The sequence below is a fragment of the Esox lucius genome, chromosome 15 (assembly GCF_011004845.1).
Source record: "Esox lucius isolate fEsoLuc1 chromosome 15, fEsoLuc1.pri, whole genome shotgun sequence".
In the NCBI taxonomy this organism is placed as follows: Eukaryota; Metazoa; Chordata; class Actinopteri; order Esociformes; family Esocidae; genus Esox; species Esox lucius.
In genome coordinates, this window is record NC_047583.1 from 13,589,641 (window position 1) to 13,605,896 (window position 16,256).

Genomic DNA, 16,256 nt, shown 5'->3' on the forward strand with positions numbered 1-16,256 from the left:
TTTAAGGTAATCTGAAATGTAATCTGTATTTAGCTACAGATAAAAAAAAAAAAATGCATTTAGTATTTTGAAAGCTTCATTGATGATTGAAAGTAACACAGTTCTATAGGTCACAGTTATATAGGTGTTTGAGGTCACTGTCATTTTCTGTTGGTGCATGGACAAGTCTTGAGTCCAGCATTGCATTTTTTAAGTCTATTTCTGCTGTCTGACAACACCGGGCCATCATGAGTGTCATACATTAAAAAGATGAAAGTACTGGTGAGGTCGGCTATTACTAACAACCTGGTAGACTGTGTGTGACCTATACAGTGGACGACCAAAGAATGCTCACCATAGTGTAAAACAGATGAACAAAACTCTACAGAAGGCAAGGCCTGGATCTGTCAGCTACAACCATCTGCAGAGATCAACTAAACTACAGAGGCAGGACTACAAGATGAAAGTGCACAGATACAACTTGTCAGACCCAACAAAATGATCCAGATCCAACAATATGCCTCAAATGGAGATAAACCGACACCAATGCTTTCCAACCAAACATTAATCTTAACCCTACTCCATCCAACTTCACATGAACTTGGCAGATTACATTGGATACTTAATGATGTGTGTATGTAATTGTCTGTGTGTGGCAATACAATCGAGGGGACAAGGAACTTTACATTTCTGCAAGGCACTTTTGTTCTGGCTAGGCACGATAGAACCAACTGTGTAAAAGTTTCCACTTGCATCTGCACACACACTTGTCTCCAGCCAGGCAACTTTATTCTGCTGAATGCACATGCGAATACTTACAATGTTACAAGAACAACTTATGACGTTTTGTCATCGTATACAGTAGTGTTAATCTTGATATCCTGATTATTCTAAAATATCTCTCATCTAATACAATAAAACACAGAGAAGGGTTTTCTCGCTTTGCTTAACTGTACACACAAATCTCCCTCTACACATTATATTACACACAGAATCTACCATTAACCCACTTCATCACAAAGACATTAGCAGTGAATTTCAATTAATTGCTTTCTAAATGGAGCACCTACCTGGATACACGGCAGAACACATGCGTAAAGGTTTTCAGCACATACACATACAATATTCACATACAATATCCATGTTTCGTGTGAAGAAAAAGGTGTGGACGTCTCACAAGAGGGAGAGGCTAGGTCGTTTTTAGGCTAATATACAATGTTGCAGATTTTAGCTAAATCTGAATAACAATGAAAACACCAGACGAACCTTACATGTTTCTTAGTTTTACTTGACAAAATGGAAACCGATTATGACGGGTGAAATATATACACACGTGCCCACGTGAATGTGTGGGTGCAGAAACACTCCCAACAGGTGGCTACTTAATAACTCAATTATGAAGAAACTCAAAATCTATGCATATTCTAATCCTGTTACATGTACAGTACACTAGGTACGAGTGTATGATTCCTTTGGGGGCCATTAAAGATGGTAACCTGCAGGCCGCCAGTTCCCAGTGTGGGGCTAAGCTGGAGTAATTTGCGGGTTGTGTGTAGTGAGGGTAGCTATGTGCCCGCTATGCGACAGCGACAGGTCCTGAGCCTGGATAATGAGTCAGGTTGGATCATTAGGGTACTGAGACATGCACACACTGAGATCCAGACACACAAAGAACCAGACATCAAAAGCCTCTGTGAAGCAATGGCTCCACACATCTCCTTTGAACACAATATAAGTCACACACACACACACACACACAGATATGCTTATCTAAAACATGTGGGTCTGAGGTTAAATAAATAACTAAAACACCATTTTGTTCTTCTGTCCTGAATCTGTCTTTGAAATAAAATTTCAGTCCCTGCGTATGGAAATCAAAAGCAAAAAGGTAAACCGTTATTTTTTATTTGTCGGAAGAGATACAGATGACATCGGCGTTCTGCAGAGCCTGTAAAATAAAGATTGAACACATTGATTTGGAGTTCTTCTCTTTTTTCGGAAATGATGTTGCTTTGAAAGAGTTTGCAATAGGGTAAAAAAAAAAAGCACGAGGGGGAACCTGGCAATTAAGACCTTCTGCCCACCAGGTGAATATTTCGTGTTTCCTTCAACAAGAGCAAGAAAGAAAAAGAAAGTACTAGGCTTAACGTATTTGTTACGTTTGTTGAATTGAAGTACCACAACAGCATTTCGATGTTAACAAACTGTTAACCCCTTACATTCCCAATGCCTGAGAAATTCAGCATTCAAACAGTATTAAGTCTAGGAACAGGAGCAGGTACACTACCTCTTGGCTCAGGTTCATGATCTTCTGTACCCAATGTCTGCAACTGTACATCGTGGGATTCCAATGCTGGACCATAACAGTAATTTACAACATTATCTATGTTTGTGGTGCTCTTGAAATCTGGTTCAAGCTCCCGGCATTATCTGAACATGGTCCCTGGGCATCAGTTTTCTCAACCTTGACATTTGCAGTTACTGACGCATTTGGTGACTGACAGACAGGGGTGTAACACAAAATTCTGGGCCCTGTACATAGGCGGTCTCTAGGGGTCCCTCCCATCTTTATTCAGTATTCAAAAATGTTCTAGTGCCCCTCTACACGTCAGGGCCCTATATACTTAGTACCCCTTTTCCCCCATGGTCTGACGATGGTCTGACGATGGATACCAGAATAACAGACGTTTTCCATTACCACAACATTACCACTCTGAAATGCTTTCTACTTTGGAGTCTGACTGATCACTCATTGGTACCTTAGCTCACTACCTTATAAACGGTATGACTCCAAGCATCCTGGATCTTATCTGACCCCAACGGTCTATGACAGAGATAGACCAATGGACAGTAAACCTCATTCTGCAAAGCAATCCGATCTGCGGCTCACTGTTCTGAATACTCTCCAGCATTGTTATGTGAATCCCTTAATCTCTCCTGATGCACAGTTAACCAGTCATGTTTTATTGTCCGTAACATTCTTTAGCCCTAGAAAGGCAATCTACTGGCAAATGTGGCTGCACCCCAATGAATAGGTAATATGTTGAATACCCAGTGGTGGAGTGTGGAGTCACATTGTAGGCATATATACTAGCTCTGATAAATATTCAGGCCACCATTGTTTCTTTTCCTGTGGAAAAGTGTGTAGCAGCTCATGAAGTGTCCTATTGAACCTACCGCATTGTGCATTTCCCTGCGCATATAGGGAGTCTTTTTAATGCCATGAAGTTTGCACAATTAAGAGATCACCTCACTCTCAAAGTTTCTACCTTGATCAGAGTGTTACCTTTCCGGCACCCCATACTTCATAAACACTCTTGCAGTAAGGTTTTCGCTGTCGTACCTGCTTTCTGATCTTTGGTTGCATATGCCTGTGTAAACTTGGTGAACACATTGGTAACCACCAAAACATTTTCACGACCGTCTGATGCTGGCTCTAGTGCTGTGAAATCTACCACTACCACGTTCAAAGGCCTGGATGCCAAGAATGCTTTCACTGGAGAATGGATCTTAGGCTGAGGGATCTTGGAAAGTATGCATCTCTGGCACTTCTTAACCCTGTTTTCTGCATCTCCATGCATTCCCACCCAAAAGCATTTCTGTCTGAGTAGATTGATTGTGCACTCAATTCCTTGATGTGCCACATTATCGTTTATGCTACTCAATACTTGCTCCTTCAAACATGGGGATGTCCACTACATGGTAAATTAACCCTTCTATCTGCTTGATGTAACCCCACTGCTCCAGAAGATGTTTGACAGGTTTAGACAAGACAAATCATTCTCGATAAGGTGGCATCCTGTCTCTGTCCCAAAACTTCCTAAAACCTCTCAGGATAGGATAATTGCTCTGAAATTCTATCAACTGCTCTTTGCTATAACCTGTAAGAGTATTGCCCTGTGACTGACTGATTTCATTGTCACTTGACTTTAGACCACGGATTTGTCTGACCCTACAGCATTTCAGGCCGTTGGTGACAAGGTCAGAATCAAGAGCTGTTCCTCTGCTCAAAAGGCTACAAATTGTCACACAGTCATCCCACTCTGTGTCTGAGTTAGGCTTAGGCTCCCCTGCAAACTCCTGTCTAAAGAGAGCATCAGCAGCAGCATTACCGCTGCCTGGCCGGTACTTCACTTCCAAGTCAAAAACAGATAGCCGGGCAACCCATCGCTGTTCTGTGCCACCTAGTTTCGACCTAAGTACCCTCAGAATCTTTGCACTACAGCCCAATTGAGAGCTAGTAACTGTAGCTTTATGCTGCTACAATTACAGTCGTTCTTTTCAGCGTTACATAGTCTACATGCACAAGCTATCACTCTCTCCCAGGATCATCTTGCTAATGATACAACACGCCACCTAACCTAGTGAGGCTTTCTGAACAATGGAAAGGTGGTTGAAGTTAGTATAGGAACAGAGGTAAGTTTTTCTTGTAGTTGCTCAAAGGCATTGTGATACTCTACAGTCCATAATGAACCAAACGGTTGCCTCATTTTAGCCTAGTTCTTATTATGCAAGCAATTGGCTGACCAGGTCATATAGTGGTCCAGCTTCTCGAGAGAAACCCTCAGGGAATTTTTGGTAATAACAATCGAATCCTAGAAGAGACCTTAGCTCTTTGATACTGCCCAGAACCATCCATTCTCTGACATCAGAAACCTTGTTAGGGTCTGTGCCAATTCTGTAAGTATTCACACTTCTACAGCTTCATCTTTAGTCCTGTTTTGGCTAGAGGCATTTTTAACATGGTTTGCTCTTGATTATTGATTAAACTTAGTGCCATTGTGGCCTTTGGTGTATTCCTGTTTGTATATATCTATTCTTTATTTTGTTTCCCTATTCAATTTTGACACACTACTTCTTTATTGTCCAATTAGATAATCTCTCTGATTGACATATTACAAGCACCTGTGTGTGTCCCACAACACCCTATAAAAGCATGTGATTTGCAGTGTTTTTCATTGTACCCTGATGAAGACAGCGTGTCTGTCGAAACATTGGTCTTATTAAAAAAATAAAAAAAATATTATATGCATTTGAGTTTAGAGTGTGCAGCTTTTTCATTCATTTTGTTGGCTAGAGACTTGAACAGTGTTTCTAGTCTGTTTAGATGCACTTCAAAAGAAGGCCAAAATGTCATCCAAATAAACAAGCATAATTTGGAATATCAGGTTGAAGACTGCATTAGCCTTTGGAATGTTGATGGTCCATTACAAACCCCCATCAGTATCTGTAAGTATTCATGTAAACCAAAGGGCGTGGTGAATGTCTTTGGTCTGTCTTTCTCATGGATGGCCACCTGGTGATAACCACTAGCCAGATCAACTCATCTCAGAGCAACAAAGATCTCATCAATCCTTGCAAAAGGGAAAGCATCACGTTTGGTTTTGGAATTGAGCTTTGTGTAATTAACGCATAACCGTAGGCAGCGATTGGATTTGCCTACAAGCACTACCGGTGAAACCTAAGTGCTTGAGCTGTCTTGAATCACACCCTTTTTCAAAAGCTTGATAATGTGCTTCTTGACATCCTTGTACTGAGTAGGAGGGATTCTCCTGAGGTTGAGTTACCGGAACATCATCTGTTTAATGTATTGTGTGCTGCATTCTGACCTAAATCCTCATCCTCAGCTGCAAACACACCTGAGGACTTTTCCAATACCAAGAATCCACACTGAGGTAAAGTCATCCCCATAGTTTCCACATCTAATTCTAGATATCCCAAGTAAGGTATGTCCAACCCATTTGCTGCAGTGGTCTTTTAACACCCCAATGTCAATAACATGTCCTCATTTTCCAGAAAAAAGCTCTGTATTGTGCCAAACTGGCTACCAGTGTCTAATAAACACTGGTAACATCCCTTAGTTTCAATTCAACAACTGGACATTTGCCAACTCCGCGCTTAAGAACTCCACTTCTACTAGCACTGTCTGTACCTGAGCGAACTCTCTCCCCTCGCATTTGTTGGGCTCATGATAACCGAGGGAACTCGTTTTCTTCGATAGGAGAAGACTTTGAGGTAGTCTTGTTCGGCCTACCATCTTTCTGTGTACTCCTTTTGGCTACATGACCCACACCCTGGCACCTAAAGCATACGGGCTGCTGTCATCTGTGTACTTGGGCTGTGCTCTTGTTCTACGATCAGAGTATTGTGCCTTGTGAGCAATGTCATTCATGTATGAAAGAAAAATGAATATTGTTGTGCCATGATATATTTTTTGGCAGTGTAAAGATCATATTCAGTCTTGCTAGCAATTCTTATGACTATTCCAAGTAGTAAGATACTAATATTACTGTCTTGTAAGCTAGTGGCAAAAGCCATACAGTCCATTGATGCTATTTGTGGTGGAAGTAAACTTAATAAGAAATGTTTGTCAGTTTAAAACAATGCTTAATGGTGTCTAGCTAAATATTCATTGTGAAGGCCTTAACTCTCAAATAAGTTAATACAGACTTCACCTAGAGAGTCAATCTTCCCCAATTAATATTTGTTGAAACCAATTTACAAAAAAATTGACATCCCAATTTGTTCAATTTAGGCATTGTGGAATTTAATAACAGAAGGGGGTTGCCCTTCCCTATGGTCCTGCAGTTGGCCATTGTTGGGTGTAACTCCAGGGGTTGTTGATGTGTGAGTGGAGCTGTTGCAGATAAGATGGATTCTGACAGCCCTGCTCCCGCCCTGCTGGATCACTGCGAATGTCAGGAGCCAGACTATTGCTTGTGTTGGAAAAGGTACTGGGGAAATAAGTGTCAGCTGTGTTTTTAGGGTGGAATGTGAGTGTTGGGGGTTTTCTGGGGTGGGGGGTCGGGGGTGTATTCCAGGGTAAGAGGAGTCTGGCTACTGGACCGTGTCTAACATCCCCGTGGCCTAAAATTGAGGTGAGGGGAAAGTCTTATAGGGGGATGGTCCATCATCAACATGTCAACATCCTCCTGAGGATCACCGCCATCATCAAGACGTCAGACCCTGTGGCTTTGCTCTGTAAGCTGACATGTAGAATATGGATAATTCTAATGGTCCAACAAACCGTTGAAGCTCTGGAGTCCCAGCCCAAGGAAAAGGCTGAAAGGGTAGACTGTCTCACATGAAGGATGAGACTTCCTTTCATAGCACTGCTCAGTGCTTGGACTTTCAAAGTTCCCTGATGACCCAGACCGAAAGAGAAAAGCTCAGGAATAGAAAGTGAGTCACCACAAAAGGCTCTGCTATTCTCTGCTCGTAATGGTAACTCATGCCTAAGATTTACCAATATAGTACAACATTGTCTCTGGATAATTTATTTCATATTTCATTTCCTCCACACTAAAGGAAAGAATGGCATGTTGTCACCACTGATTTGGTGATGCTATGTTTCAAGGTCATGATAACACAGTTAAAAACAGAGGGGCCTGAAGAGTGAATATATCTGCTCCCAGTGCTACATGGAATAAAGGATTGAGGGGAAGCAATTTTCTGTATGGGGGTTTCAATTTCTTTTTTCACATGATATGATATTAGCCCCAAACTTGTATTCTCATTTTCTTCATATCTCTACTTATTCCCTCCAAAGTCTTATTAAGCGCTTTCTGCAGACTTCATAGTCCAGTGTACACAGTTTACCTCTTGGTCCAGTGTACACAGTTTACCTCTTGGTCCAGTGTACACAGTTTACCTCTTGGTCCAGTGTACACAGTTTACCTCTTGGTCCAGTGTACACTGTTTACCTCTTGGTCCAGTGTACACTGTTTACCTCTTGGTCCAGTGTACACTGTTTACCTCTTGGTCCAGTGTACACTGTTTACCTCTTGGTCCAGTGTACACAGTTTATACGCCTACAGATTTAGCCATGCTGTCCTTGGTATACGTCTTCAAAACCCTTTAAATAGACGTCAGCAAGACACCAAACATACATTAAATTAAGAAATGCCTGAAGCTCTGAACAAGGTTTAAAGTCTCACCAGTAGATCTCTAAACATAGCTGTACACAATTTCACAATCTTAGAAAAAGACAGGCAACATAGAAATTACACCGCATTTTCTCCTCACCTAAATCTGTTGTGACGTTAACTGTCAATCCACAGTAATTTGCCAACAGTGTAAACCCTGTAAAGTCAGAGGAACCACTGTCTTAGATCTGTGGTTGTTTTTCTATGACTGTTGGGCTGGTGGGCAGGTAGTGTCGAGCACCAGACAGTGATAAACTAATTGCAAACTGTAGGAGGAGAAAAGGGTCAACTTGTTATAACTCTGGACTGTGTGTGACAGTTGAAATAAGTAGAAAGTTGTCACTGGGGTTAAGGGACCACTCTTTCCATATAGATCTATTATCTCAGGGTTCACATAAAACACAGTGGGCTAACTTAACTGCCAAATAGTGGTGACCGTACAAAAAATCCTGCTTTTATAAAGTGACATTGATAATTAAGAGAAGTGTGCACTTTTACTTAATAGCAGGCATACAGCATATTGCTTACTGGCATCTTTGAAATGACTGGTGAATCAGGAGATGACATTGGCTTTCTACTATACCGTATAGTTGACAGTTTTGTAATAACATGCAGAATGCTGATATCCATCCACTTACAGTGATTGGTGCCCTTAAATGTATAAAGATGAAGGACACAATTGTATGTCATTACTCACTGAGTTTCTGGTTTGCTGGTTGGGGAAGCAATATGTAGAGAAGGGCTTTGGTTCAAAGTGAGGTGTTTCTTAGAACAGTTAAATCATATTAGAACTGAATGACCTGTAGTGCTGAGTTGGGAGAGGAAAACATAAAACGCCATTTGCTGGTTTTTACAGTAAAGACCTATTTGTTTGTATATTACTGTATGCCCTGCTGGGGTCTTTCAGTAAGTTTAAAAACAGACTTTATTACTTGATGCTACACTTTAAGCCTCACTCTTCATCTTGATGGATATGGACAGCATCCTGTTCAGAAATGATGTTCTGGTTAATGCTAGATAAGAAGTAACACAGCAATGTGCAGAATTTGCAGCTCTCCCGGGAATGGTTTCCTGGACACAGATTAAACCTAGTCCAGGACAAAAAATATTTTCCACTTAGTTTTATTTTTAGACCAGGGCAAGGCTTAATCTGTGACTAGGACACCATTGACAAATGCATGGGCAAATGAACCAGAGATCGACAGTGGTTTACATGGACTGGTTTTGACAAGGTGTTTTGATGGAATTTGTAATTAAATCTGTCCCATACTTCTAGAAGAAGCAAAGATCCCGAAGAAGCAATGTGCATCTTGTAAGATGTCAGGTCCTTCATACATTATTACTGCATCTACATTGAAGCAGTTTTGACACTGACACCTGCTGCACCTGACTGACTTACTGCATCTGTGACTGACCTACTGCATCTGTGACTGACCTACTGCATCTGTGACTGACCTACTGCATCTGTGACTTACCTCGTGTTTCTGTGACTTACCTCGTGTTTCTGTGACTTACCTCCTGTATCTGTGACTTACCTCTGAATGTCCACAGATCTGCACCCTAACATCCTCAGTCAGCTTTACCAGGGGAAATTTTTTTCCCCCGAGCTTCACTGGTCATTTGAAAAAAAGATGTGAGCATTTATTTGTGAAGAGCAGCCATACAGTCTGTCCTTCCTACAGAGATGCAGGTTTACTTCTGCAGCGTTCACAACCGTTTACATTAACCATTGCCATTATAAGTGCCACAATAACCAAAGCAAACTGCAGTAATAGCGGCATCACAATGTGCTTCTCCCATTCTTTGGCAATATGAAGGATTTGCGTGTGGTGGCAGTGTGACGCTCTTGTGATTCTTCATGTTAAAACACGGGTCTGTAGACGCTTTCTTGGACAGAATGTGAGGATTGGATTTTTCTCACCGATAGATAAAATTAGTAATCTGTGCCAGTATGCTTTGATGAGAAAATGTAATTTGGAGAACATTTCAGCAGAAAGTGTTTAGCAATTTATCGTGTTCTTTAATTAAATGAACGTGCACTCTGGCATTTGAAAATGAAATGTTATAAGATAACAAAGAATGTAGTATTTGTTTGAACTCTTCAGAACACCTAATAGTTGTGTAGCAGATAGTAGGAGACAGTGGGTAATATCTTGGGTATTCAAATATTCTGGATTTCACAAGAAGAACAGAGCTTGTCTCTGGTTGCCGTGTTTGTAGCTAGGGAATAATGCTTACTGGGCTGCGTGATTCGGACAAACGCAGATTGCAGCCTCTTGGGGTAAGACACAAAATCAGAAGACCACATTGACACAAGGCAATACATGCATTAGTGGACATTTAGATATACCCTGGTTGTGCTCTGTCAATATAGATAATGTGGATGGACATCGGTGAGAACAGAAAACATGTCCAAGCCCAACAGAAGTTGCAGACTGTGTATATTAATAAATGCTCACATCAGTGATAGATGGCTGCAGCAGATCTGGTCCCACAGCTGGTCATGCAGAAAGTATTGTGAGAAGGGCCTTGGGAAAATTCCCTGCACATCATAGCTTCAGGTCTAGATAGAATCACAGTGGTCAGAAATGGACTTGTATGTAATTCATCAGGTTTGGTGGTGTTGAATGAGGCACGATGTGAGGGATGTCCGAGAATACACATAAATGTATTGTGGATAATGAATGGTCAATAAGGAAGTAAATGTTACCAAAAAGCACATTTGCATTTTTGGTGCAGTCTATATTTTCAGGCTATTACTATGGGAATATTAGACCTTTAATGGGGAATGTATCATAGTCACATCTATTCTAATCAACAGTAACCCAGAATAGTATTCAATTTCCCCTGAATTATATTGCGTGTACTGGAGGAAAAAAACATCAATTCAGATAAGTGACTTCATTAAAGACCAAGGCTGGTGGTTCATCTACAGTACTTCGCACTAGTTAAAGTCCCATTCTCCTTATCATGATTACGTGAATGTTAACTTATTCTGACAAGATGTCATTTTCCTACAAGGTGCTGTTGGGTAACTGATAGTGGACTAAGCATCAATTCGGGGGGGAAAAAAGTCTTAAAGGAACCACCTTGCATCTCAAGGGAACAGTATAAAAAAATATTCCATGGAATATAATGAAATACTCCTGAGAAGGATGAGCTGGCAAGTTAGCAGTCCATTTCCATGAATATGTTTTGTCTTACACAGCACTGAAGGGTTGTTAGTAACATATTAAAAAGCAGAACTATTTCATTCATATTTCATATTAATATAGAAAACACTGGGCAGCCAATTACCACCTTCCTAGTTCATCCAAATAATCAATGACGAATATGCAAAACCAGGAATAAATACAGCTCGAAATCACATTAATTCCCAGTGGGCCTTGGCAGATTCTCACCGTTTAATCTGTCGACAACAATCTGTCCATGAGAGATTAACCTATATACAGTATGTTGCTTATGTTAAGAGTTGTTTTTGTTGCCATTTATACTGCTCAGTAGGAGCAGTGGCTTGCTGTGGTTTACCAGAGGTAGGCATATAGTGTGCATTCAGTGAATCAGACAAGTTAACCAGAGACAGACAGTCCTGGAATACCAGCGCTACACATTGGCAGGATTGCCCCCAACTTGGAGTACAAACATTGGTATATATGATCCATCATTTCTACATCATCTTCTCACTCTCCCAATTCCTCAAAGTCCATCTCTGTCTCTCTGAACGTCAGACTCTACAGGGCCAGACTGAGGTCAGTTGTTGTCATTTGTGGTGTGATAGAATATGGGTTAGATGTTTTGTTTCACAGGGCATGAATTTGGGACAGGCTGATAAGGTTCTCTGTATGGCACTTGCCCTGGCCCCTCTAGAGCCTTGACACTGTGGCTGGGGCTAATAAATCACTCAGACAGTTGCTGCCCAGATAGAGAGTCTGTACAAATTATCTGTCCAGTACAACCTCACAGAGTCTGTTACGTTCAGAACTCTTATCCAACACACCTGCTTGGACAAGGACACCGACAGGCAGACATAATTACGCAGCGCTACAAATGCTTTGAACTTTGACCTAAGTGTGTGCGTGTATAAATATAAACATGTTAAATATTCAATATTTGAACAACTGATAGTCGTGTGTATAGGCCCATATGTATTTACACTACAACATTCATCTGGACAACAAAACGTCAAAATGTATGTACATTTTATATATTATATGATGATTTCATAAAATCCAGAAATGGTCACGTTGGTGCTGCTTTCTTTGTTATTCATGTAAATAGTCATTATACCCCCAGCAGGGGAACCTTGGCAAGGGCACTGGTGATTATGGTTATGGAACACGTATCCCTGTTTGTTAGTTCAGCAGAAATACATTCAACTCAAGAAGATATGACCCCCTTCATGAAACTGAGTGAAAGTGAATGGATAACTGAATCATTGAGTCATCTTATGGGCTCATTACAGGTGACACTTCACACAACATAACTTCCGACAAATGGCTCATCTGAAGCTTGTGTGTATCATAGATCGAAAATGTCAACGCCTCAGGATGCCCACAAATCAGATGATCATTTTTTTGTGGCCCAAAATGGTTTGGCTGTGTAAGGGGGGGCGTCCCTTGAATTGTGATCTGACCAAAACAAACAAGACCTTTTTGTAGCCTAGACTCCTGGCTCTCATATTCAGACTTGTTTTCTAGTTCACACATTTGGGGGTTTTACAAACTATTTTGTGAAGGCTGTTTTACTGGAACTTTAAATACGAAACACTATAATTTGTGGCCCTCTTCCGAGCCATGTGCAAATGCCTGATACTGGCTGATTGTTCGTGTGACAGTCCCGGTGAAAAACAACAAGAGGACACTTCTATCACCAGCACACACAGCTATTAATAACAACATGGCTCAATCAGAGTGGAGCCGAGCTAATCTCTTCTGTCAAGAAATCATCAAAGTTTAATTGGAAAGGGGAGGGCTTAGGGCCCACGGTGAGACAGGTTGAAAAGGTCTGAGTGCAGCCTGTAGTCCCCCTGGAATCGCTGTGTGCTTTAAAATATAGATTAAATATATACTAGGACAGAAGCAATAGGGATGTCAAGTGTAAACACTGACATAGATTATACAGTAGCTAATTAGATAAGAGGAAAAGAAAAGTCACTGACGGACAACAACAGCAAATAAAGGGGACAGAAAAGAAGAAATAAAATGTAAAAAAGCAAAGTATTCACATAAACTATCTATCACATCAATACTGACTGTTCACCATCTTAGAGTCCTGCTGTGAGCCCAACAGTAATTTGTGAGTAAACCAACCATGTACTAAGAAGAACGTAAAATGTTTTTCGTTATCGGTCCTTGGCAAGCCCTCCTCAAACACAGGTCCAAATACCTGCTGGTGTGTGGCAAAACCATCAGTTCTACTGACTGAACTGAAGAGGAGTTAATAGAACCACAGTTATGTAAGTAACACCCAGCTATGCTTCTAGTGCCAATATGGGACATCATTTTCAATAATTTAAGAGTTGCAATGTAAAACAATTCCACTTGATTAACCACTCACACATTAGGTGATATTAATTTAAAGCCTGCTTGCCCATATAGCTTTCAAAACATCAAAGAAGAAAAAGAAATGAATCTGCAGTAAAAAAAAAAATGCATTTCATGAAAACTTTTACAGGAGTCCTATAAATAGGTTTTGCATCTAGAAACAAGCACTCTTTTTGAGGGGTTGCTGATGAAAACTTGTTGCTCAGAGGGAAATCACAGAAACAACACATTTTATTCATGAATCAATATGTCAGTTGTTTATGAGCGGCACGACATCTATTATCAAAGCCCTGAGTGATACAACTCCCTAGATAGGCGTGATACATCACTATATGCCAAACAGGACTGTAGTGGCCCTAAAAAAGGTGGGTAAACTCTTGAAACTGCATTACGGCTTTCAATGCCTTAAAGCCATTGTCATTATGGCTTAACACTATCTAAAGAGCGTGTATGATAACTTCAATGTTCACTAGTTTAGCGAGAGTTTACTAAAAGGATTCCGTCCTTTTTTATCAGACATCAAAAATCTTTCTGCTTACCTATCTTTGGTGATAAAGCTATAGAAAGTCACATTTCATAAGTTTTTCAAAGCATTGTTTCCCAAACTGGTACAGTGTTAATGTTTCGTCACCACAGTAGCTGAATCTAATCCTCATGATAGACAGGTAAGGCCTGAATGCTCTGAGGAGACACATGAATATGTTTCACCACAGCTCCATAAAAAAATGATATAGAGATCGCTCTTTTGTCAGTGTTTTTGTGCACAACTGGGTCAGCAGAGAGGCAAACCCCTGTGGACTGTGGACAGATGTGATCTGGCTGTGTCTCCATGCCTTGTTCACTACCCAGCCAGATTAGACGCTGTGCTGTAGAGAAACAGCTCTGCCTTGGGGCTCTAACGGGCAGCCTCTGACACATCACCCGTCAACATTGCAGGCCATGAGAGATAACACCACTACGCCGTATAAATCGTGGGCCTAATCGTCGGACGCGATATGAGAGAGCACAGAAGATGCAGGGAACATGGCCCAGTCACACTCTACTTCCAATGTTCTGAGAGTGAAACCAAGTCAGCAGCATATCTCAGATGATGAGCCCGGTCCAGGTGTGGCTATCCCTGGAATGGTTGCCTAAGAGAGGCATTACCGAGACAGATTTTTGGGCAGATGTGGCAATGGGATTTCAAAAAAGCGCCAAGGGTGTAGTTGTCATATTGCTGTGGCATGGCCTCACTGCCATCTCTGACCAAGACATCTCTTAATTCCTGATGTAGCTGGAGCAGTTGTGTGTCTTGTGTGCTTCTGTGTGTGTGTGTGTTGTGTGTGTGGGTGTGTGTGAGGGTTGGGTCATCTGTTTCTCTGGGCTAGTGGTAAGCTCATTCTGCACCCAGGGAGATAAAAGCCAGTTAGAGCAAATCTCTATCCAGTCAATTGTATCTCAGCTGACCAACACTAGTCGTGTACGGTATGTTAGGTATTATTACATAACAAGCGTTATCTGACCTGAGGTCTGTATAATATTATTGCAGATGGTATTCCTGACAGAGGGTGTAGTATGGGTAAATGCAGATTACTCACTTTTCATTTTGCATTATAATTTTCCCAGCTATTCCAGAAAAATGCATTGAAAATATAGGAATATCTGTGTTTACCGACCAACTTATTTACACCACTGGCTAGTAATATACTGTATAGTGACATGTGTGCAAAGACGAGTGCTCTGTTTGAAAGCCTGTAAATGGTACAGAGGAAATGAGGTTGCAGTCCACGTTATATTATTACTTTTCATTATTAGAAATGAAGCTTACGCTGCAATGACCATCTGGAATTTACTACGTTCGTATTTGGAGGTTTCTGAAGGTTATTCCTTTTGTAAAGCACTATGACCTCGAGATAATTACACGATTTGCTTCACAAACTGTAGGAAAAAATGAAATTAACTGATCCAGTATGTTCTGTAGTGATATTCCTGTGTTCCTCCCTGAATGTACTTTTTGTCATTTCCCTGGTGATTAGTGAGACAAACCAGCGCCCATCATCAGGATTATAAAGACATAAGGGGTTTAGTCTGAAAAAGCCCCGGCTACAGCCACTGCTCGAGCCTTTTCCTTCTAATGCCAAACCAACGATTCTCCTCTCAGAAGCCGGGCATGCACACACTCACACACACACACACAGACACACACACAGACACACACGGACACACACACGGACACACACAGACAAACGTCCCACGGAGAAGCGCAGTAGCCTCAGCAGCATCCTTATCTGGTCAGGCCAGGTCAAAGCTGCCTGTGAAAGGGGGGAAAGGCAGTGTGATTCACGTGGGGGCATAGAAAGCCACAGATGGAATCTGTAATAGGCGCTGAGCACACGGAGCTGCTCAAATACATGAACAGCAATCACAGGTAACAGGGGCTGTCTCCCTCTGGCTTCTGTGGGAGGAGACAAAGGCTGTGCCCTTAGGGTAATTAACCGGCTCAGTCTGTATGAGACGGTCCCGCTATGCTCGTTAGCGTTCCATTCTCACAGAACTGCCGATAAACTGGCAACACCCACCGTTTTCACCCAGTCACAACTCTTGTCTCCCGTCCACTCTCACCTTACCAAGCCGCCTGGGATTCACCCCTCCTTCTCTTTCCTCTCTCCTCCCTCTCTTCTTGGCTCCACGGCTGGGCTGCATGCTCACTGTCCTGAAATGTGATGAACCATACAGCCCTATGGGAGTTTCCGTTCCATGCTAGCATCAGCTACTGTATGTCTGTGTCTGTCAGGAAGGACGGCAGGGATCAGACCTCTACTCCGTCACA